Genomic DNA, 26,026 nt, shown 5'->3' with positions numbered 1-26,026 from the left:
GCGATTGGGTTGGGTGGTTTGCATTTGGACCTAAGTTACATCTTCATCTAAAGATATGTTTTGCTTAAATTATCCAAGTGTTTAGGATTTTTGCCTCATGCTAATGAACATAAATTGCTTTGCAGTTGCCATATGATTTAGAAAAATGAATTAAAAGATTATGAGGGAAATTTCCATCAACACTTTTCACTGTTGTGATTTATACCAGCTGCAGACCTGACCTCAAAAACCCATACTGATGTACACAGTGCAAGTCAAACTGCACAACATAATGCCATTTCTCACTGTCCCAAACCTCCTTCTAGCAGCACTGCATTTCTCATACTCTCTTAAGAGTCTCATGAGTGACAAAGTTCAGGATATATAGTAGTATTGTCTAATTCTGTGGGCTCCCTACTACTTCTGCCGCATACACACAGTGCTAGGATGCTTACATTTATTGTCAGCACTGAGGAAACCACTAAACCACATGCCCCTCACACTTCCGAGTTGCTTAGTAGTCCCCAATTTTTTTCACTGTGTGGAGAGATGCTCTCTCCTTTCCTGGGTGGCAGCCAGCACAACACACAATTTCAGGCAGGGTCAATGCAGAGCCGATGCTCTGCCTAACAGTGTGAAAGCACTTCATGAAAAGAAAATTAAAGAAAGAAGGTAATTATTTATTGCTAATGACTTAATCCCTAAAGCTTTTTAGCAAATGACATCATAAACAAGCCCAGGAGTGCTAAAGCTAGAAGGCAAAGCAAAAGCGAATCTGTATGATTTACCTTCTATCTGACATGCACATGTGCTTCATTCTGCTACCCCGTATGCAGAGCACAGCACCAGAGCTAACGATATCATGACCTGAAATGAGCAGAGAAAGATCCCGAGGGTGAAAGACAGAGTGTGAGGACAGAGGGGGTGGGTGATGATGGGTGTAGAGCTACACTTCTCACAGTCTGAGCAATTTGCTTCGGCATATGACTGTGTTGTCATTGTCTTACCCGTGCCTGAGTCACAGCACGGCTTATTTGTTTTTATCCCTGTTCTGATTTAATTAAAGCACCACAAAAAAGACAGTGGGATTTGTGAAAAGGGTGAGATGATACAACTACCCTCCTGGATAGCTGAAGATTTACCAGTTCAGGTTGTGTACAGTCACTCGTTACAGTCATGCAAATTGTAAAGCCGGAATGATATGCCTTGACAAGATTGGGGTTTTTTTTCTTGACAAGGAGAAAAAACACAGCCTTCCAGCAAATCTATCCGAGGCTGATTTGGCTCACTCACCACTTGCATGCTGGAATAACGGGCCATTTTTACTACACAGCTCTAACATGTCAACAGCTAGGTCTTCAATCAGCACTTTTACTTAAACTCCATTTTTTGTCTCAAACTCCTCTCCCAGACACAACACAATTGTGTATTTCTCTCAAAAATCTCAAATGCTGCTAATAGCACCCCCAAGTAGCCAGCAGTGAAGTACAGTAATGGAGCTCTAAGATGACAGCAAGACATTTGCTGTTCACTGAGGATTTCTCTACAGTAAGAAGAAATGTTGAAGAAGCATCAGCTTTAGTTAACACATTGAAGAATCCCTTGTCTAGAGAAGATAAAGGAATGCATTTTTCACTTTGATTTCTGCCAGTGCACATTACATCACCTCACCCTCCTTATACAATCCGGACAAGACCTGAGATGCTTACACTTGAGGTCAAACACACATTTGTGGAGTTAGATTAAGTGACATAAATTGGAAAAGAGTAAAACACAGTTTTAATTAATCTCTCATTAGTTTCAGTATTAACACTCAAGTAAAACAACAGGGGCTGGTTTCCACCTTCTAGAGCAAGTTTTCCATGACTAGCAACACAGGCAGATAGTGTTTCACCAGGGGACAGTCTGGGACACAGACAGCACACCTAACAGCCAAAATTTCCTCAGTGAATTACACAGCACTCAAAAAGCTGACTTAACAGTTCTATTTGCATATCTGACACTGCCCCCCTACCCCTCTAGTACCAGCATAGTTCTAACGCAGAGTTTATAGCTATAGAAAAGTGATAAATCAGCTGCCACTTGCTGGCATCTAAACTTACCGAGTTACAAGTAGCTGTCTTAGGCCTGGTCCCTATGTTTTTACTCAGCCAAGAGTCCCACAGAAAGCCACAGGCTGACACATCCTCAGTAATGAATCCCCCATTTCTTCTTCACTGAAGATCTCTTGCAGAAAGCTAACATAAACACGTTCTTAAGACTGGCCTTTTCTTGAACTTAACACCATTTTTTAAGGAGGTGTCAAGCACAGTTCGTAAAGAAAGTCTTGCCCAAAACACTGCTTTACCAGACATCAGAGAAGTGTTCCTATTGCTTCTGGCTGCTTACAAGCTCTGGAGAAGAGAGCACTCTCTCTACAAAAACATTCTCTAAAGAAGCACTATGGTGAGAAAGAAGAGCTCTAAGAGCAAATGCAAACAGACATCAACATACAGAAAATAAGTCTAGAATTTGTGGTGAGAATTAGAAGATTACTTTAGGTTGGAAAGAATCAGAGCTCTGGAGCAGCTTTCCAATAGGGTGGGAAAATGACAACTCTCAAAATGGAATTTGATAAATTAATCAGAATTCATTTAATTTTTGGAAGAGCAGGGATGAGACTTAATGACCAAAAAGATCCTTTGCAGTCCTGTATTTCAGAATTGATAGTTTTGTGGTGATTTTAGATGACTGGTTTAGAACTTAGTTGCATATATAGTTGGAATATATTAATGATGTCCACTCCTTTAAATCAGGAATGTTTTCCTAGTACATCTTGCTCCACCACGAGACAGGCAGAAACAGACATTGGCTTTACTCCTAAATGACTTTTAAAGGATAGAGTAAGAGTACATTTCTTCTATGTAGGACTCCTGCCAGAGTTCTGGAAGCTGGAGCTGTTGTCCTTATGCTTAGCAATACAGATACACAACACCACTTCATTTCACTGTAAGGAACATATGGTCTGTCTAGCATGCACTTGAACCACTGCCATTTCATTCTAGCCTGGCTGTTTTGTACCAACAAAAGAATTTGATTTTCAGCCCATCCATTTTGTCAGTAGCATCTTCTTAAACCTATACAACTCATCACCCAGCTAGAGGTACAGTTGCAGCCAGCAAAGTTTAACTTATTGTTCTGCAGCAGCACATGAAAAAATGACCTGCCAGCACTTAATCACTGATTGCATAAGGTTAAAATGTTTTTTAAAAAAGGACACTTTCTGCATAATTAATGTTTAGCCATAAGGTGAAATGGTTAACCTGAATCTATTGATCATTCTCAGAGACTAAGGATTAAGCGTATCACTGTGTCTGCATGGAGCAGTCAATGAGATGATGCTCATGTGGGCAAGCAAACAAAAGTGGTGCAACTATTTACCCAAGAAAAATACAATAAGATGACCATTCTGGATAAAAACAAGACAAACTGTAAACTTAACCACATTTGTTTATTATTGTCATTAAAAAAATAAACCCCCTACTACTTCATAGGGCATATTTAAAAGAACAAAATCTGGTCAAGCACATGCTCTTTCTGCTTACAGTTTTAAATCTTTTGTGATGCTAGTTTGCCAGACAATTTAACATAACAGAACAGCCCTGATGCTTTCCCTGTGCAGGGCAAGGAGTTGAATCAATCGGGGTTACTAATCACATGGCAAAAAATACACCGTAGAAAGAAACAGCTGGCAATAACAAATTTAAATTGATCTTCATAGACAGAAAAATGGAAACATGAAAGGCCAACATCTTCATGAATGCGCACACTGCTTGGCTTTGAGCAGGGCATTTGAGGATCTCAAAGGAACAGCATGGCTCAACAAATGCTTGCTAATGAATGGAAGACTTGTAAAAGGAAAACTAAATATAAATATTATAAAAATGCAACTTCATAAATTAGCTGGGTTTACAGCTTGTACTGAACTAGCATCTTCAGACACATCAGAAAAAAAGAAAAAAAAAGTTGATGTTGCCATTCTTACATTCTTACATGTTTTATTGTGCAAAGCAGATAGGAAACAGAATATCACTCTCTTTCTGCATGTTCTGTGCTAGCCAGAAAGCATACTATAGACAGAATCTGTCAAGTAATTTATAAATTGTTTTTTGACCACACTGATTGCAATTACAGAGTGAAAAGCCAAAGAAATAGGAAGGTTAGAGGAAAATACCCTACCATAGGGCCTTAAAAAGTTCAATGTACTTCGTTTATCAACACTGAAATCAAGAACGATCCAGATGCGGCACAGGCACATCTTTGTGGTGAAAAACAGCTGGTCTCAGAGGGTTGTCTAACCTAGCAGAGAATTGCACTGCAAGAATCAATAGTAAAAAAACCCCAAACAACTAACAACACAAATTTAGAAATAAAATAAGCAACATTTTAACTGTAACACATTGCTGAGAGAGATTATGAACAGAAGCAGTATGTTTCTTTTCTGAATGATATAGTATTTTCATAAAACACAAGCTACCTCTTGTCTAGGAGCTGGCACACAGAAGTTCTGTGGAATGGACTACAGAGAGCAGGCGAGGTAGGAGATCTGACACAGGCACCTTTCTGTGCTTTTTGGGGTCAACCACACTTGGAAATCAGTCATTTCTCAATACTCTTTAACACATCACCACACCCCCCACTCGAAATTTGTTGCCAAGTTTCCTACAAAAATACAACACATGTCTCTGTGCTCTACATAGACATGGGTCTGTCCACTGCCTCTTAGTAATTCTGGAACCCAGTGGCAAATTTTAACACACTTTAACAGAAAGGTGAGACACTAAAACCTTAAATAATTTGTGAAAATAGACAAAAGAGAGAGTATCTCATATTCCCCACAGAGGAACGGGCCACAGCATTAGACACCAGAGAATCCACAAGGGAGGAGGCAAGACACACATACACACACTTTCAGAAAAAAAGCTTAATTACTTTTGCTCTTCACATTCTCAATTGTTCAATATTCTCAATCGTCTAAGTGAGAATATTACAAAAGCAATTTTGTGCTATGGATACTGATAGTTTATCTTCTGAGCTAAACATGGTCTGTATGCTATCTGGGAGATGTTGCTCTGATGATCTCATTTGGCCTTAAAATCTATACTATCATGTTACTTTTTCTTCAAATCTGTCATATAGTAGGGGGTCTTTCACCAATCTTAGTCTGAGGAGCTCTCTAAAACACAGTAAAGAAAAATGATGGACAATACTGCTTTTCTTACTGAATTCCACATTCAGCACTAGACTGCAGGGACTGGTCTTTTTAAAATACGATTGCAATTCTCAGACAGATCCCAAAAAGGAGTTTTAATAACCAGTTTGACTATTAACAGCATTTCATTTTACTGAAAATCTAACCTCGACAGAGATCCCTCAACAGATCCTGTTGCAACATTGGGTTTGCAGAGAGCAGAGGTGCTGGTTGTTAGAACACTTCGTGCTGTGGCTACATCTAGGAAGCAACTACCTTGCTATTCTACCACCCCAATCAGGGTGGGAACGGTTACTCCCAGGAAATGGATACTGCCTCCACTGGCTCTCAAAGGAATCCAAGTGCCTAAATTTAGACAGAATGCATGATTTCTTAGCCTACTAAAGTTTGGAAAGATTAATCACACATTGTGGCTCTAGAAGAGTTTGAAATTAATACAAGACCTGGTTGGAAAGATTCAGTGGCAGCCAGTGTGACTCCTTTTAGCAGGGCGGGGAGTAAAGCCATTGCCTGCATACGTGGCACATGAAATCCTGGCTTGACTCTCAGTAACATGACTGCTACCAGCATTTAACCTAAATATCTGTCATCTACAGGAAGGAAAGTACAATCGAAGGAAGGCCATGCAAAGTCCATCCTTAGGAAGCAGGTTTTTTGCCTGAAGAGATTTCCCCAAATCATTAGCAGGACATATTTGTCTCAGTTTTATTAGAGACAGCTTCTATTAAATGAACTGTTTCTGCCTGCTCCTCCAGCAGTGACTAAGGCAGGTTTAATTGCATCCTGTGAAAGGTGTTCTGCATTGCTCACTTTCTGTTAAGGAAACAGAAATTAAAGCTGCCACGTGAAAATGGAACTGCTGCACCTCCACGCAGCAGCTGGCAAAGAAGAAAAGGCATTCCAATCATCAAGACGTCATTTCTGAAATTCAGACAACAATCAAACATCTTTAGCCAGTCACAACAACTATCACGGAGGAAGTGATGCTTTCTTACTATGTAAAAAGATTATATTAGCTTGTTATTTCCTTGTATTTGAATATGAACAAAGAATGACAATAAACATAATGCAGCTATTTACCATTGCATGGCATTTTCTAATCATGTAACAGTAACACTGGACACCCCACCCCTAAAACCTAGGAACCAGAGAGAGATGCTGTCTCACAGCAAGTATGTCAGTGGCAAAAATCTGTAAATGACCCCCTGAACAATCTCATTCTGGACAACAGCTGCTAGTGCATATAACCCCAGTGGCATGGCCACTGGAGAAACAGATAAGGAGCCATGATTCCTTGCCAACGCATACTGCCAAGAAGAATAAAACTCTGGCCAAAGTATTCCTCATGACACAAAAGAGGAGTGCTACAGATTCCTTTCCCCAGGGATAAGAATTACTAATAGTTACAGCAGCACACTGTTCTCCGGCAAGACTTGAATCGACAAGGCTCTGAGCCCCACCTATAAAGAGGAAAATTCCTCTGCTCCTGCTAACAGCTATTAATCAGTACAATTCAGACCAGAATAAATTAACACCAATTAGATGTAGCCAGCACACCTTATGGGCATTCCTTTGAATATGCCTGGTTAGGGACACAAAAAGAGCTTCCTTCTCCCTGGGCTACAGTGGCTTGTCACTGACATATGACCATACTACTCACTGGGTGTGGAGTTATCAAGACAATGACCCAAAAGAATGCTAAATATCAGTTTACAGCATGGAACTCTTATCTGCCCCAAATCTGTTGGTTCTTCTTCAAATGCCATCTCTTGGCACATGCTTTCTTTAGGAGCCCACAGGCAGCTGCTTATTGTGAAAATAATCAATACATTGTAAACGAGGAAACATAATCCATATATGTTTTTGAGATATTTTCTGCTGACACTGCTGCTGTGTTTGTAGCCAATTTATTTCTATCGGCCTTTTGCATTCCCCATTATATGCAGAATTACTTTTTTTGAAAAGAGGAATGTCAAGTTAAAAACTCTGATTAAGGTTTTCAATAAAACTGAAAAATTATTCAAGATGCTTTCAAGCAATGCAATCCAGGAATGTATATCATGTTTATCACCAAGCCCTGTTTAGTTATGATCAAGAAAGGAATAATGTACTAATACACTGCACTACCTTGCAGAACATAGAGTTAATGCTTTAACTACTGGTCTTCCAGCAAAAATCATGTTCTGAGTCAGACTTCTCCTTCCTACCTTTTTAGTTTTATTAGCTATCCTAATTTTGTTTTCACAAGAATCTCCTAGGGGAAGAAGGGAAGGAATTTACCTTTCTTCTCTATTTTTACTACTGTCCTAAAAAGGACAGGTATATTTGAAAAGACTGATGCATAAGACAGAACTATTTTTGCCTGCCTAACTTCTGCTCCTGACTTGCTTTGTAACCTCAGTGAAGGAAAAATTCAAAAACCACTCTTTTGCCTGATGATATCCCCATCACCCCTAAAGAAAGAGCCTTGACCATAAAGACAGAAGAACATCTGAAACCACTGCTATGCACATAGACTAATTCAGTAATTATTAGCCAACAGAAAAAGAAGAGAATGTCTATACAGCACAGCATTTAAGACGTGCTGCATGGAATGATTAGACCTTGTCCTGGTTTCAGGAGACCCCTCATGAGACTCTTAATCTCAGGGTCATGGGTTCCAGCCCTGTGTTTGGCTGCCAACTGGGTTTAAACCATGACAGATCTAATCCCTGTTCCATTTAATACAGAAGACTGAAATATTCTCTGAAAGAGAAATTAGAATCCTGGTCTCCTCATGAATAAATAACACTTTCATAGGAACACTTGATAAGACTCATTTCCAAAATTTTCACCCTTCTGCACTCTCTTTAAACACAGAATATGAAACCCTGTCCTCCTGTGCAAGGGAGTAAGCTGAACTGCCACGTGATTATCTACACACAGGCAAATAAATTAAAGCAATGGCCCCAGGACTTTCCCTGACTGTGTTTTGTCAAAGCAAACTCCAGCCATCAGACAAGGAGATAGGAGTTCACATCATGACCAGCTGGAGGTACCCAAATTTGAAGATTAAGGGTAAAACTCAATCCTACATTCAGCCTTGTGTCTTAACTTGAAGGCTCCTCTGGTCAATGTCATCATCTTCTGGATTGGACTCTGCAGCACCTAGATCACCTGTAGCTCAAAACATACCCATGCTGGGACACTGGGTTGCTCTAGGCACTCCAAGCTTGGGTTCCTACAGTATTTTTCTGAAATCAGCTTTCAGTCACTTCAGGAAGGATTCCAGATCACTTATGAGTTCTACAGATTTAAAACCTATTTTAACCCTGAATTCCACTTCTTTAAAGCATTCTAGGTATATGTTACTCAGGCTTGCCCACAAACAGCAAGAGATGAGGGTGCCCAAACTGGACAGCAATGAAATTATATTGGGCCACTCTAATCTGTTTCCCCTTTTTCTACAGTTCTGAAAGTTGGGGAGGCTCATTTACTATTTTCATATCTATAAACTACTAACGTGCAAAATCTATCTTGACACTGTTAAATGAATTTAAAACAAGATCGGTGAATGCATGCAAATAGAAATGATCCAAATTAAAGCAAAAATCAACCTAGCCCAAAGCAAATCAATAGCCTTCACACAGATTTGTATTCACACATTTATGAGTGATTTAGGTAACTTTTAGTTACCTAAGGACACCTTTAGGACACCTTTACTGAAGTTGGTAGAAGAGGCCTCAAGGTGTGGTTTTAAACCAATTTAATTAAAACAGTACAAAAAGTTGTGCTCAGCCTCCTAGATATGATTAGTGTTCCAGCTTCATGAATTAGCCAGGTATTGGTTTAGCTGCAGTAATTGTGCATGCAAGCCTAAACCTGTGTCTAACAACAGGCAAAGTGTGATTAATCCCAGGGAAATCTGGTAAGAAATGAGTATGTTTAGTATCTGCTTTTAAATTCATCCTCTACTAATAGTTAAATTTACTTGCAGTATGAACGGTGCATGATTCTATTAATACTGACCAAGGGAAATGGAACCTAGAACTCTTAACATCAGTGGGTAGGTACCCAATCAGTGGGTAATAATGTTTTAGGCAACTTTCATAATATACGGTGATAGAAATTCCCAGATGCTTAGTTAGATATGACATTTATATTAATTTATAGGATGGAACTCACTAGGGCAGGTAATACTAATAAAAACAACCAACCACAACTTTGGGGAATGTGCTGTGTGCTCAGCATGTTAAGCAGAATCTACCCCTAACATTATACTGAAACCAAGAAGACTGGAGAGACCGACATTTCCATCTGCAGTTTCCAATTAAAACATGCATTATTTATAGCAGTAGAATCTTTGCCTGAATATAACAAGCCAAAGAATCCTTTGTTAACTCTGTTACAGGCTCTAACTTATGCTGAGGATGCACTTTGTGAAACTACTGTTCTATGAAAGATCTTTTCTGACAGCAAAGGGAGGTAAGAAGGAAAGGGAATGCAAGGGACAGTTTATTCAAGAGGAAGGACAGTTCATTTAACAGTTTTAGAACAGTCACACAGAAAACCTGCCTCAGTTTCCCCTCAGACTTGCATAAGTTAACACAAACCCCCCACCCCCCACATCACTGTTTACTGGTTTACACAGGAAGAAAACTAACTCAGATATTCCTAGAAAAATTGTGCTTGGAGCCAGAAGCAGACTTGGAAGATTTGTAATATGTATGACAGTTGAACTAGAAACTAATTTTTTACCGATCTAACTATATTTAAAATATTTCATATTAATAAACAATAGTTTTGCATGATAGCCATTTTAGTCTTCTATCAGGAGCTACTCCTGAATGACCAGGGTGCGTGGACTTTTGATAAAAGGCTAGTATTCCAAGATGTCTAACACAACAAACAAGAAACATTATTACTTTCTGTTCCTTTTCTAGAGAGCAAGGTAGTATTTCTGATAGATCATGTTATATTGAAGGATTACTAACAAGGACACATCAAAATCCTTCACTTTACTGCAGAATTACTGTACTGCCTGAAGCTAGTATAAAGAACAGATTAGAATTTGGCTCTATAAATCATACCTTATACATATAAAAACTGCTATCAGCAGTCAGTCTTTTCAGTAAACTGACTAATGTTGACTATTTCTGCCCACTTACAATAGGCTAATAAATATGTAAAAAAGAAATAAAGCACTTATTTTATATCCAAGAACCCATTCTTAATTAAATTATGAAGAATACTATACAGACTGTACTAAAAACAGTGGGAAAAAAATTGGAAAAAAAAATCAGCACATTAAAAATTCTAGTGGGCATGCAACTGCACCATTCTACGCCTGCATCTCTGCTACTCCAAGCTGTAAAGCTCAAATGCTAAGGTTGAGCTTTGTGCTTATATGAAAGATGTGAAAACAGGATAGAATGCTGCCAGAAGTAATCTCTTGTAATTACTAGTAATTTAGTAAGTGGCATAAACCATCCTTCACAATATTGCTGAATAATTTCCCTGGAAAAGTAGGTATTAGATTGCTTACACCACAATTGTCAAGGTGACATCAAAATGAAAGCTCAGTTCACTTACCAGCTATTAAAGTCCTCTTGTGCTTTTTGCAAGATTGGGACTGTTGATCTGAGTTTTGGCTGAATTCCAGTTTCATTAATTAAATTCCACATATCTACATCCCCTCTGCAGATCGCATCTTTTGCTACTGCAAAATGCTATTAAACAACAAAAATGTTAAGTCAATGTCCTCTGGGCCTAACATCAACAAGGATCAAAATATTTCCCCAATGCAAAGTTGGTGAAAAGCTGCTGGAATCCTTCAGAGTAAAATACTGCTGTTGTCATAAATGGGTACTTACCATTCAAGTAATTCAAGTTAAAGAACCATCAGACTATTGTACAAAAAAGTTAAAAATCACAGAATCCACTAGGTTGGAAAGGACCTTGAAGATCATCCAGTCCAATCATTAAACTCGCACTGACAGTTCCCAACTACACCACATCCCTCAGCACTATGTCGACCCAAATCTTAAACACCTCCAGGGATGGGGACTCCACCACCTCCCTGGGCAGCCCATTCCAACACCTAACAACCCCTTCTGGAAAGAAATGCTTCCTAATATCCAGTCTAAACCTTCCCTGGCACAACGTGAGCCCATTCCCTCTTGTCCTATCGCTTACTACCAGGCTAAAGACGCTCATCCCCAGCTCTCTGCAACCTCCTTTCAGGTAGCTGTAGAGGGCGATGAGGTCTCCCCTCAGCCTCCTCCTCTCCAGACTAAACACCCCCAGTTCCCTCAGTCACTCCCATCTGGACCTGTGCTCCAGACCCTGCACCAGCTCCGTTGCCCTTCTCTGGACACGCTCGAGTCATTCAATGTCCTTTTTGTAGTGAGGGGCCCAAAACTGAACACAGGAATCGAAGTGCAGCCTCACCAGTGCCAAGTACAGGGGTGAGATCCCTTCCCTATCCCTGCTGGCCACGCTATTGCTGACACAAGCCAGGATGCCATTGGCCTGCTTGGCCACCTGGGCACACTGCTGGCTCCTGTTCATCCGGCTGTCAATCAACACCCCAGGTCCCTCTCTGACTGGCAGCTCTCCAGCCACTCCTCCCCAAGCCTGTAGCGCTGCTGGGGGTTGTTGTGGCCCAAGGGCAGCCCCTGGCATTTGGCCTTATGGAAACTCCTCCAGTTGGCCTCAGCCCATGGCTCCAGCCTGTCCAGGTCTCTCTGCAGAGCCTCCCTACCCTCGAGTAGATCAACACTCCCACCCAACTGGGTGTCATTTGCAAACTGACTGAGGGTGCACTCGATCTCCTCGTCTAGATCATCAATAAAGATGTTAAACAAGAGCGGCCCCAAAACTGAGCCCTGGGGGACACCACTCGTGACTGGCCACCAACTGGATTTAACTCCGTTCACCACAACTCTTTGGGCTCAGTCATCCAGCCATTTTTTTACTCAGCAAAGTGTGTGCCCTTCCAAGCCACAAGCAGCCAGTTTCGCCAGGAGGATGCTGTGGGAAACAGCGTCAAAGGTCTTACTAAATGCTGCAGTGGAAACTGTACTAAGGAAAGAAAATACTTCCCATTAGTAATTATGTATGTACCCAGTTGCAAATGTCCAACTATTATACTTCCAGATGAAGAGGACCCAAGTGTTTATGTTTGATATGCATTTCCAACCTTTTCTGTTCCAACTGTACAACAGGAAGATGAGGTCTCTGACGCTCATCAGTTTCTAACAGTATGAGAATTTTTTCTGAAAAAAGTTTCTCTAATTCTTTTAATAAAGATTCTACCTACAATTTGCCAGTAGCTACTCTCCACATAACTCTCTTAGTAATATTTTCCTGTAGATCAAGTAATCTAAAACTTACCTGAAGGGAAACCTCTATCCTGTTGAAGTAGTATATTCTTTACAATTGTGTTTAAGAGAGCAGTGTAGGCACACTTCAGTCACTATTTGATTCTGTCTGGTAGGAAGTTGTGATGTTAGGTTTTTTATTTTTAGCAAGAGTTACATTTCCTGAGTAACACTCATAGCTAACAACAGAATCCACAAAACCACCATAGTCAAAGAATAAATGTGGAGTCTTAGAGTAAAACCAGTCCTCTAACAACCTAAATTTAGAAAGTATTCCATTCTTCTAATTTAATCTTTTTTTAAAGTAAGCAATTTCTATTTGGCTAAATAAGGTACAGATGTATTTAACCAATGAATTTTCAAGTCAAGTTTATTTGATGTCATATATCAATAGTTTATATTTTTACTTCAACGCTGGATTAGCTTTTGATAATAGACACGATTTGTTATAAAAAATAACCATGAAGAGACTTAGTTAACCACATTATGACTGCTATGGCATCAGTAGATTTTCTTGTTCATTTATTATTTTATATAGAGACCTGTATTAAAAATGAGAGATGTAGTATAGAAATGACCTGTAGGGTTCAATGTCAGCTTTGGACATTTCAACAGATTCTACCTTGAAATGTCAAACTCTCCATTTGTAAGTAAGTGAAATATATCAGCAAGAGGTGACCAGAACAAAAATCAACACATCCACCCTTTGTGCCACACCAGTCTTCGTGTGCCTCTCAGCAAACCAGAGGCACAATCTGTATCGTAATGCACACAGAGCTTTTTTGGGAAGATGATTCTAAGTGCTTCTAACTACCACATAAGGATGGTTTCTTCTCGTTTTCCAGATAATCCCTGTCTTTCAGCAGAAAAGTCTGACAATGCCAACAGCTTCTTTATTTGCCAGGATGCTCTGGTGGCAGTTTAAGCATGAAGAACCTAGTGTTCCACAGGAAGTGATCTGAGGGTAAATGTGGGCTGGGAACTGGTTAATGAGGTTCCTGAACCCAGATGATATTTCTTAATGTTTTTTTGGAGAAGTTGCTTGTCACGGGAAGAACAGCAGCAAAAACTACAGTCAAATGCCTCACCAGTGTGATTCCAAGCTCTTCTTCCGAATGCTGTAAAAAAATTAAAAATGTATCAGTCATTAGTAGCATCAGTAGCAGTGAGCACTGCACAAGCAACCATATACAGGCTGTAAGAGAACCCAGACTTAGACTTGTGGGTTAGTCTCAGCACTTATTACCTAACATCAAACAATCAGATTTCAAAACTTAACAATTTGTAATGTAAGCTTCTCCAAATTTAAGGTTTTCCTTAAACAGATATGGAGGATCTGTTTATTTTGGCAACAACTATTTGCAGCCCTATCAGCTAAGAAATTAAAATAATCATGTACAGTAGGATTCATCCCACATGATGTTAGCAAACAGGCACATTATCTTCTAGCTCTTCTCTGTAAAGTTAACTGTAAGCAGGCAGTGAGTCACCCTAATGGGGGCAAATTAGCCCCCCCATTTAAGTAACGTCTCATATGATATTAAGACGTCTTGTGGGAATGCCCATCATTCTCCACTGAGTACAGAAGGGGATCCACAGAGAGGCCAGATTAAACAACCAGCTAAATTGGCTTAAATTCATTCTTAGACTTAGCACTGTATACACCATACCAGTTTAAAAACCTCATGGTTAGTGCTGGAAATATTTACAGGTTTTTTATATTCAGGGTTGTGGTACTTAGGTGGTGGTGTTATTTAAGCGGATGCAACAAACAAAAGACTCTATCCTTTCTTAAAATATGCTTAATCAGAAAAACATACCTTAAACCCTATTTCCAATCACAACTAACAAAAAATGTAATTGGCTGATTTGTCACATAAGAAAATATTTTACTACACAGGCATAGAAAAACTTGTCGCTTTCAAGTTAAGATTTACACAAAAGATGAAATATTTTCCCCATACGTTCTTATTAAAGCAGCACAGAAATCTATAAATCCCTATCTGTATAATCGTCAGGAAAGCACAACTTCCAGGAAATCCTCTTGAAGTCTTTTGACAGCAAAACTACCAAAAACGTGAACTTATCAGATTCTGTGCCATCAGAAGCACTCATCTGACTCTTCACGCTCACTAAGCAAGGCAGAGATCTCAAGCAAATTTAAATCTCCTCTTCTATATAGCTCTGAGCTCTTGAAATGACAAAAGCCTTAAAAAAGCCTCTACCAGTTGTGAACAGCCCAGTAACACACACATTTAAATTCCTGATTTCATTATGTACATATATTTGTGTGTGTATGTATATCAATACATGGAGATACACTTTAAATTTGCATTTCACTGTAACCCTGATTTTTGATAAGCAGTTGCCACTTCGTATTTCACTGTATCAGTTTACATTCAATGTTACTGATAAACTCAAAAGCACAAATAGTCTTAATGGGTAACAGTCTGAATAATGAAACTTTTCTAATTTAATAGGAGTAAATAATAAATATTTATTCACAAACTAAATCACAATACTGGAAAAGTTTAGAGAAGATACTTTTCTGCATATTTCAACACTGCAGTTATGCCATCCTTAGTCCTGCTTACACTCAGATCTGTTTGTCTATGTGTGATTTCTACCCTTTGCACCTCACTTCTGAATACAGCCCAATGAATCAGTCCATGGGTTCTATGTGGGTGTAAAATATAAACTTGGGAACTGGAAAAGGGTGTTGGGTTTGTTGTGTTTTTGTTTTTTTTTTTTTTTTCTTTCACTTTTTCTCTTTTTATATTCCTCCTTTTGTTATATTTTTGATACAATTTCAGAAATAGAGGGTATTACATTCTACTGTGCTTAAGAATCTTAAGGCTATTACAGACCTGAAATAGATTACTTAAGAAAAAAAATCCCTTAGCTGTATTTACCCAATTCAGGCAAACTGTTTCACAAATGGAGATTTCAAACATCCAAACTATTTAGGTCTGGAACACTATGCAGGCATTTGCAATTACCACTATGATGACAGGAACTAGGTATTTTGTAAGTACAAATTTTACATATAAGAGTAGATTCAGACAGTATTATCATTTATTCTTACAGACACTGGTTAAAACGTTCACTTCCTGATCCCAGAGACTCTCATTACATAATAAGTTTTTAGCTGTTTCCTATAACTAAAGTTTGTCTGATAGGAGAGGAAATTGGGTTACTTGTGCCTACTACAGTAATGCATGAAGGTTACCAGTGTTACACTGTATCTATGGAGTTCACCACTACCATTCCCCTCAAATTTTCCAACCATTATTTTTCCCTGCTTATGTATCAGGACATACACGATACCTTCTACAAAGTAAGTATCTGCAAACAAATATCATCTTTGTAACAAGGCCAGTAAGTGACCATTCCATTACATGTATTTCCTTCATTTTTTGTTACAACATTTGGATAATGCTTACAATTCTGCACTTTTACACAGCCACCACAAAAATTAGGAAAAAAGCCTTTCTCCCTGCTATTATATTACTAGATACTGAAAAGCTCTCAGTGAAGGAATTTACTTTAGGCTTGAGGTATCTTATCACTTCTGATAGATGCGTTTCCAGATTTTAATTCTGGCATCAAAAGACTCTCCAAAAGGAGCACTAGTTTTGTAATCAGAATTACCTTTATTATGACAGATAAAGAAACAGAGTAAATTAAGCTTTATCCCACATAAGTAGCAAACCAAAACTAATCAAGTCATCTCTCCACCAAACACTGTATCTCTCAACAAGTGACTGGTGGACATTAGCTTATTTTAGTTTAAACCTTTCCAGTTTGAAAAACCCAAAGCAAACAGCACATCATTTGGCACACAGAGTTTAAACACACAAGAATTTAACATTTAAACAGCCTCTAAGGCTGCTAAGTACATACTTTCAACATGTACTTCAGCTTCACTAAGACTAAGTAATGCTCCCACTCATCACATGATGCACTTTGCCAACACTGCAAAATGAAATGTGTTAGCACTGTCAGAAATGTGATCATTTCCTCAATCGGTGGGGGCGGGCAGGAGGGAGGGTGGAATGAAAACACTACAAGCAAAGCTGAAGAGAAAATCAGCATGAAAAAGCAACATGGCACATCTAATATAGCAAATTAAGACATACAGTTAGTGAAGAACACATTTTTGTTTTTTATACAAGTCACTACCGTTTGGTTCAGTACTGCTTCACATGCAGACACAGATACTAACATCACCTTCCACTGGATGTTTTTGTATTTATCACATTAGTGTTCATGCATCTTCCAGCACAGTCAATGTAGTACTTATATACAGAAAGAGCCATAAAGAGGGGATAGAAAGCAACTCCTTTAAACAAAACAATATGAAGCCCCTTGGCCTTCATAGAGCCAAGCTCCCAATGGGAATATAATTAAATGCTTGACTTGGCTTTTATTAATGGGTAAGAGTGCAAACCTTAAAGTGTAGTGTGGTGGTGGCGGTGTTTTTTGAAAGCCAACAGGTTTACAGCATTTGTTAAACAGGGATTATTTACACTTACCAACTATATGAACAGAGTCAACATTTGTAGGGCCTCTCACTAGCACATGTTCAGAAGTGCTGCTGCAGAAAGCTTGCACCAATGGAGGCATAAGGGCAGATCTCACATCTGAAAACCTTTTCACCTACCAGGAAATGGAAAGCAAATATGAAGGTTGTCTTATCTTCTATGAGAACACAAAGTGTGTGTGAGAAATTCACAAGAATATCAGTGAATTAGCATTTACAGCATATCCTCAAAGCCACAGCTTATCTTTCACATGACCTTATTGCCAATAAAGATATACCATCTTAGATAATGGTATAGGTGGTTGAATGTTATAGTCTGTTTTACCAGTAGGAGACCTCCTGCATCTGAATTTGTCTTCCACCGTAAGTCTAATCAAGAAAAACTGGCCAGAACAATTTCCAAATTTAGTTTTTATCCTTTTTCCTGAATCAAAGTTCAGAGGTCCAACTTCCAGCATACTCTGTCACCAATTAAAAACAAACAAAACCCAAAAAAATCCCCCAGAAAGGGGAAATGTAGCAGAACAGGAAATTTTCAAGAAGCAAAAGGAAATTACATTAAGGAAAAGTAATTTTAACTTAATGAAGAAAACACACAAAGAATTTTCTGTAAAGACGGCAAGGACAACATTTAGGTCACAAACACAAAGGAAAACAATGACTTTCAATAACAAAAACATTGAGAGATACAGTCTTAAGGACTAGCCTTCCTTTTCATCTACATTCCCACTGACAATTTCTAATTTAAAATATTTATCTTCATGTTTTTCTGATGTATGAAAATTCTGAAATATTAGCCTTACAGTGGTGAACCTGAAACGAACCTAACCAGAATGAAACCACAGACTGAAAAAAACACCAGAATCGCAGAATGGTCAAGGCTTAATGAGACCTCTGGAAGTCGTTTGGTCTTATGCCCAAACAAGCAAATTTACTTCCATTTTTGCAGCCAAAACCAAAATAAACCACAAACCAAACAAGTAAATACATTTGAGTTTAAAAAAAAAAATTAAAATATTTCAAGAATCTAAGTCCTAACACCAGCCCTCGTATAGTAATAATTCTTCTCAAGACATTTCATGACAACATTACTACAAGTAACTCTCGAGCTCTAGTTTTATTAGAATTATCTTTTAAGAATTAATGCAGGGGATATCACATTGTGTGACAATTGCATAGTCAGCATGATGTGGAATTCAAAGCATTTTCTATGTTTACCCCCAGTTGTCAATGGCTTGATACCTCAATAAGTTGCTTTTTCAGAGATAAGCACCTTCCTAAAACGCATTACATGTGTTTGCTGTAGGTTACATAGCAGGTCAGCAGCAGAACAATGAATAGGAGACAGTTCTGGATTTGCAATCCTTCTTCTAGACAGTAACATTGTCTTTGGTTTTTGCAAGAGTTTAACTTATTTTGTGTTGTTTCGGTCACTTGTCTACTTATGCACCTGATCATCATTAACAGCACCCGGCCACACTGCCTGGTCCGCTTCCTAGGAGAAGTCAATTATCTCTTCTTCGGGTATCTCTCCTTTTCTTGCACCTTTTGAAGCCCTGTCAGTTGCCTTCTACATAAGCTAAGAATATTTAATAGAGCAAATGTCTGTCTTTGAAGACATGGCATACTTGCTGCCACAGAGATTGAGAGCCATCTGTCCCAGTAGCATGAGAAGTCTATCAGCCCCCTTCACACCTATGGTTCCTGCCAGACATCTGTCTACTCTCCTCTGCCGCCGCGTGTGATGCCATGGCTCCAGCGCTGCGGGACGGAGCACCACCCACGTCGCTCAAGTATCGGAGCGTTGCACTCCTGCCAAACCACTGCAAGAGTATTTTATTTCTTCAACTTGCTGAAACATTAATTTTGTCAGTGCAGACAAAGGCAGATATTCCCTGTTCACTACACTGCCGGGTCCTATAGGACGAGTTCTCCACAAGATGATTTATTTAAATATTATCACAAGCAGCTAATTGGCTCCCCACTGTCCTGTCCACCCAGTCACTGCACACATCAAGCAGCAGTTTCAGAAGGCCATTAACGCAACATAGCACGTTCCCATCCTATTCATTCAGTTAAACTTATTTTCTAATCCTGTAAAATGCTCAGTTCAGAAGAAAGGGGAAAGGCTTCACTTTTTAAATACCAACAGTTCCAAGCAGACAGTGCTACAACATCCATTCTTTTATGTAATTCAGAATTTCTAATGCAAGTGCCTTTTTTGGCAGAATGATGGACTTAATTATGGCAACACAAAGTCTATGTAAACAAATCACTTGACCAAGACAGAAGGAACCTCAGAGCATCAGTCTGGGGGTTTGGGCCTCTGAGGCTGGGCCTTTGATAGAGGTTCAACATTTAAAACAGAAAACTGAAGCAGGAAGATTTCCAGAAAGCAAAAGGGAATGTAGTCAAAGTGGACAAACAACAATCTATTACATTAGAAATTTTGAAATATGCTAATACGTGCAAGTTGATTTAAAAAGTTTTGAGAAGACATTCCCATTCTTTCCTGGACATGGAGTACCAGTACAGAAAAAAAATTATGAACTGGTTGAAGTCTACATCCCTCTGAGCTAGCAAAGATATCCTTTTCGGTTAAGGAGACAGGGACATAAGCTGTCCTTGTCTTTGCACTGTCTATACCTTTATATAACCATCTTCTGAATATAAGACCTAAACCAGGATCAAACATATCCTTAAAGAACAATATCTCTAAATGCCATAAAAAAAAAAAGGTTAAAAATTTGCCAGTTTTGTTAAATCAGGGTCACAGTGTTTGTTTTTTGCATATTCAGTGTAAGAGGGAGAACTACCAATAGGTAAAAAAATAACCCTTTTCTCTATAAATTCTTTTCATGTCCTACACAGCATTCAATATTCAACAGTACAGTCCATTTTTTTTTCTCTCTAAGCAGTGGTAACCTAAGTGGTAACATAAAGAAGAAATAGATGTAACCTACCTGTATGCATTTGCATCTGCTGTATCAGAGAGGCCTTGAGCCTGGTTTCGTACTTGCAGAGCTGGCAATGGAAGGCTTTGATGCCAGCATGTGTTCCCATGTGCTTCTGCAGAGCTAACTATAAGAACACTTCCTGTCAGAAAAGAAATGAACCTTGTCACGGCTGGAAAATCATCATCTATTCTTCCTGTGTAAGTATTCTGAAGGGATGACATTTCACAGTTCCTGTGTTAATTTAGGCTTTTAATGCCTTTTATTAGGAGTATTTAAGGCTATTAGTTAGGAAAGACTGATATCACTATGGGAGAGATGAGAGCACAAAAATTCCCATCAGACCTGTCTACATTCAAATACTTCAGTTATTATTTTATTATCTTTCAATTATTTATTTATATTCCCAGAATGACATACTCTTCTGTGTTGAAGTAATTTAGTAGCAGCCATTATTGAATAATGCAACATAATCATATTGGATTGTTATATTTTGATGTCTGAATGGTCCACCTAAGTTTTCTAGAAATTTACTGTCTGGCTGAAAAAGGCAGATTCTACCTTCTCCGCTGCATGACCTGCCACTATTTCAGGTCTGCAAGAAGAATGTATTTAAATGGAAAATTAATGCATATGAAAATTATATGTATGCTTATATACAAAGAGAGGATTCCTAGGGAACAAAACTGTAAAATGTTTGAAAAGGCCTACACAGATCACAGATCGGTTGTTCTAAATTCTTTGATTTTCCAGATTCTTCCCTACACCATGCTTAGAATACCTCAAAATCATTTAACTCTATGTCTCAAGCACTTAAAGTTCCTCAAAACTCAGCAACAAGGGAAGAAGTACTGGCTAGTCACAAGTTGAAACACAAGTCTATAATGCTGTAAGGTCACATCTTTCATGCACAATCATTTCAAAAGGAAAAATACAAGCATGGAAGAAATTTAAAATCCTTATCCTGTGGAAGTCAACTATAGGAGGTTTAAAAGGTGCTTACATCTCTATCCACATTATTGATCAGCACTCAGCAAAAGGAAACAACATCCTTTCAAATCACACCTGTAAATAATTAATTACTAAGTAAATACTATTCCCAAATACATGCACTTCATTCACGTTAGATGTAATAAACAAGATTAGTCATTCTTTAAACACTCTATAATGAAAACACATTTTCATGACACATTTGTGAAAGTAATTAAAGACCTGCTATTTTGAAAACAAAGTATTTCAGAAAACAATGAAATGACTTTATATTATACTCCAGACTTCTACTGGTAAAAGTATTCCTTCTAATTCTTAATTAAGAGTGACTCATGCAGCTGTTATTTTATGCAATGGTACTCAAAACATAAAAGATGCAAAAGGGGATTTAATCCTCAATTATTTGTGTGGATTAACACTTTCTTGCACCAGAGAAATCAAGCTTATATTGCCCAAAGAATAAAAGCCCTTAACTCGCATAAAGGAACTGAAATACTCAGGGGAGTTGTTGAAATGTTCGATGCATAGAAGGTGTGAAAGCTAAAAAAGTGATCTCAGTAGAACCAAGGACCTATATGGAAAAAATCAGGGATTTAAACAGTGGGCTTCAATATGAAAGCCAACTCTGAAAGGCAAGTTGTGCCATTCTGAATAATTCTTTGTAATAATTTCTCCCCTCTTCCCTAAACATTTGTGATCTTTCAAGAGGAAAAACCATCAACAAAAAAACCCCAAACAGCCTGTCAAACATTTAGATTCTAAACTCCTACAGAACAGACGGAACATTTTTAGAGCTATGAAGCAGAGACCAAAAATGCAGAGACTAATTTCTGTAATATCTTTGTGAATCCAAAAGAAGTACAGCAGTTCAAAGGTACAACGTGCTCATTCACAAGCTATGAAAATGTTCTTTGTTGCCATTTCTACTCCTTGAAATCAGAAAGAAAACTGTACTTTTTACACTTTTAAAGGATATGTCTTTCACAATGACATAGCAGAACAACCTTCCTTTGTTAGGGGATTAAATGCTTTGTAGAAAAGTAGAGCTATTTGGATTTTCTACCTGTTTGAACTACTCCTTAAAAGAAGTGTAAGCATAGCTGCCTACTTCCAGCATATTTAATAGTTTTAAATAGAGATTTCAGAATTCTGATAATGTTGCAGGCAGTGCCTATCTTATGCATCACTTGTGGTGCAGACTGCCCACAAATACTGATGTGTTCTTTTTTCCTTAATGAAAAAAGAAAAGAAGAAAGGGGGAGCGGGGAAGAGAGAAAAACAATTACTACGAGGGTCGGTTCCATCTTCTAAGGTTAAGGAGTGAAAGTCCAAAGGAACCTTTCATCCTTCAGATATAAATAAGGTGTATCTGAGACAGGAAATTCCAACCCATTAAGACCAAAGGGCCTTGAGTACTCTTGATCAAGTTTTAGGCTCCACAGAGGTCCCACATGCATTATAACACGATTTTAATGAAACAGGCAAGACTACTAATAAATCAGTCTTGTTAGGAATCAGTTTAATTCTTCCCAGTTAGCTTTTGAACACTGATTATAGGCAGCTGATACTCACTGATGCCACTACGATTTTCCCTTCTTTATATCAACTATTGGATAAAACTCAGCAACAGAAAAGGTTAGACTGCCCTCTCTCTGCGGCTTCATGCTAACTACCTGATCTGTAACTTGAGAATTAGGGCCACACACTTTCAAGAAATTCACAAAGGTAGGTATTAATCAGCACTTTCCCATAGTCATAAAAAGCCCTATACTCCAGTAATGATGTATGCCTCCATAAAGTTTTACATGATAAAACTGTACTCCATTGCTGAAATAAGACAATAAAATCTGGTAATAAGTTTAGTATCACTAGTATGCCCTGTGAATTGAGGTCTTTAACTCACATGCGCTGTCAGCAGAATGCACAAGTCATCCTTGTACATGAATGGATTAATACGCGAATTAAAAACTTCACTATATTTAGTGTATTCTCAGTTTTATTTTCTGATGGGAGAACAATGACTATAAGAACATAATTTTGAATTGTAATATTGCATTAATTTAACTTGAAATACATAAATATTTGAAAGACATTAAGCAAGACTTAGGTGACGTTATCTAATTATATCATGGAGTTCAGTTGTTCAGCTATTTTATACTTTAAAACATACATACATTTAATGCCATAGTTATAAAAAACTTAAACCTTCATATAGAACTGCCTTTTTTGTAAACTTGAAATAGCTTTTACTAAATAAATTCTACTACCTAATACTGAAAAGAATGAAGACTTACAATTAACACATTCCAGCTAGCCTTGTAGCAAATAAATTAGGTAGAAATCACAATTTTTACCGCTCACATCAGCAGGTAGTCTACACTGAGGACTATAGGCAAAAAGCAACACTGAAAAAGCATTTGAGAAGTAAAAGCCAGTGTGATGTTGTTCATTTGCTGCCCCCGTCTGGGAAAAACCAAAACAAACAAAAATGCACCACGAGACAGCAGGAAAATAGTTGTTCCCTGCATACCCTTACCCACACTTCTCTGATAACAACCTTGTGACAGCAGATCTTTTTCAGTTCAAAGCCATTTTTTAAAGTATCAGTAGACTCTAAAAATGTATTTCCCAAATGATTCTGTTAACTAGGTGTAATGAGAGACGATTCTGGGGAGAAAACGAGGCTACTTGCTTTGGCACTCTGGAGCTCTGCGTAGCAGCACAGACTGCGCACTCAGAGTCGCGGTCACCATCGCAGCAGTATCTTTATGCCATTCTGGCATCATCTATTCAACCTACGCTGCGGGACACAGCACGGACCTGGCTGCGATTCACAACAGGTTCTGTTCTGCCACCGGGTCAAGGCCTTTAGTGAAAGAAACAAGTGACAGCCACAGGCCGGTATTATGGCTAATTGGTAGTTTCATTAGTTTGCCCTTCAAAGAGGCTGCAAGAAAAAAACAGTGTTAATATGAAGTTCGTTTTGCTGTACAGATAGCCCAGCAAAACTCGTCAGAACTAGGTATGAAAAGTTCAAGTTAGTTATTAATCTTTGCAGTAATTACAGGCATCATTCCAGAGAGAGCTCCAGAGCTCCAGTCTGTAAATGCTCTTTTTACTTCCGAAACAGAAAGAAATGTATTCATCAGATAATGACACATTTCATATGTAACCTCAGACTAAATCTAGATAGTCATAACTCCACTGGTTCAAAAATAACTGTGTAATGATATAATGATGTAAAGTGCTTAACCTTATACTTCTCCAACTTCTTTAAAACTGAGACAAGTTATTTCGAACACTGGGAGCAACCTCTCTACCCGCTGTGTGAATCTGTAATGACTGAACTGTGCTTTGACTATGACACAGCCTGTTAACTGACTAAATTTAAAAAGAAAGAAGGAAAAAACCCCAGATGCCTATGTGAAAGGTACACCATAAGCACATCAATCTACTCCCTTTCTACTCCCTACCTACTAGAAAAGCTGCTAATTCACTAGAACTAATCAGACCTTTGACCATCCAAACTCAAATTCATTTTTTTTTTTTTATTACAACAATTTCAGCAAGCTACTACAACAGGTATTTATTTCTTTCCACATGAGCAATGACAACTTCAAACTAGGAATCCAGATTGGGTATAGACAATTCAGTCCTAGTAAACAGTGTGGTAAAGAAGATATTTGGGGAAAAAGCTTTGACAATTTGAATTAATTAAAATACACAACTGTAGAAGTCAGAAAGTGATTTCTATAGTTAAACTGAAGGTATAGATTGTGAAAAAGTCTTCTAATAATGTAACAGACACAGGTATGGCCATAATCAATACCAACAACAAAAAGAACATCCCCAAACCCAAACTCACGTACTTAGAAGAAACATAGGGAAATGGAACGTACACTAACTTCTCTACCTACATACTAGAAAAGCTACCATTAGAATACTGTGTGATGTCAACTCATGGATGCGTGGCTACCACAGATTACTGCCTTCTTTATCAAAGGAAAAAAGACCTTTTCTGAATAACAGATAAGTATCAAATGCCTTCTCAAGATCTCTTTGGAAGAGAAGATGCACTTGAGATCAGACAAAACCTTAGTGTTAACTCTTACAACTTCAGATAAGTGGAATTTTGCATTAACTGATGTAATGGTTTAAATCCACAGTCACTCAGTCATCCCCCAGGGATGGGGGAGATGTTCTGCTGATTAAGGATCCCAATTCAACTCGGACACCAGAGTGAAAAGAGCAGGTGCATTTTACTGGGAATAACTAATGTAACAGAGTAAGACAGAAAACATGCAGTAAGAAAAGACAGAATAATGCACTTAAAAGCAAACAAATAGGAAAATACTGGGGAAGGCATCAAATCATTATGACCTGAGAGAGAGAGAACAGTGATTAAGAAAGCTCCATCACCACTTGCATATGTTACCACCACCCAGACCCGCAGTGGCTGGGCAGCCCCGGTTACAGTGAGGGTTTGCAGAGCCTGTCCCGGCAAGTGGGAAATCCTATGCGGTGCATCCACCCATAGGTGAGGCACCCAAAGTTGCTGCAAACGGGCCCAGCCTTATATACCAAAAATCAGCAAGCCAGAGTACCTGGCACCTTTGTTTTCAGAGGAAACATCTGGTTTCACTCTTCAATTAGATCCTCCAGAGCCTGGCCAGGGCTCAAGGAGGAAGCTAAGGGAGCTTCCCTGCTTATCTAATTTATTTATGAGCAAGGTCACACAGCTGGTTCCAAGACCAGACAACTGGCTCCCATGGCTCTGTTAACTTGCCCACACACAAAGAAGGATAAAGATATATTCAGGATAGACACGTTTTATAATATCTAAGCTACATCTTTCATTAATGAGCATACGTATTTCACTAATTATTACATACTAAGTTAGCAGCTTCAGCTCTGCGCCTGTTGCTCTGGCTTCAATAATTCAACACTT

The 26,026-nt window shown here is 38.5% G+C and overlaps 1 long non-coding RNA gene across 1 annotated transcript in view; it reads right to left on the bottom strand.

The window, feature by feature from the left end:
- Nucleotides 1-12,644: 12,644 nt before the first annotated feature.
- LOC113476493 overlaps nucleotides 12,645-26,026 on the bottom strand; it is a 31,707-nt gene continuing 18,325 nt past the window's right edge. Inside the window, exons 5-7 of the long non-coding RNA XR_003397737.1 lie at nucleotides 20,098-20,230; nucleotides 17,127-17,250; nucleotides 12,645-13,709 (exon numbers count right to left, since the gene is read on the bottom strand). This is a non-coding gene — a long non-coding RNA (uncharacterized LOC113476493). The remainder of the gene's footprint in view (nucleotides 13,710-17,126; nucleotides 17,251-20,097; nucleotides 20,231-26,026) is intronic.

The sequence above is a fragment of the Athene cunicularia genome, assembly GCF_003259725.1.
Source record: "Athene cunicularia isolate RWA chromosome 2 unlocalized genomic scaffold, athCun1 chr2_part1, whole genome shotgun sequence".
NCBI lineage: Eukaryota > Metazoa > Chordata > Aves > Strigiformes > Strigidae > Athene > Athene cunicularia.
The sequence above is the reverse complement of the archived record's forward strand: the minus strand, read 5'-3'. Positions and strand labels throughout refer to the sequence as shown.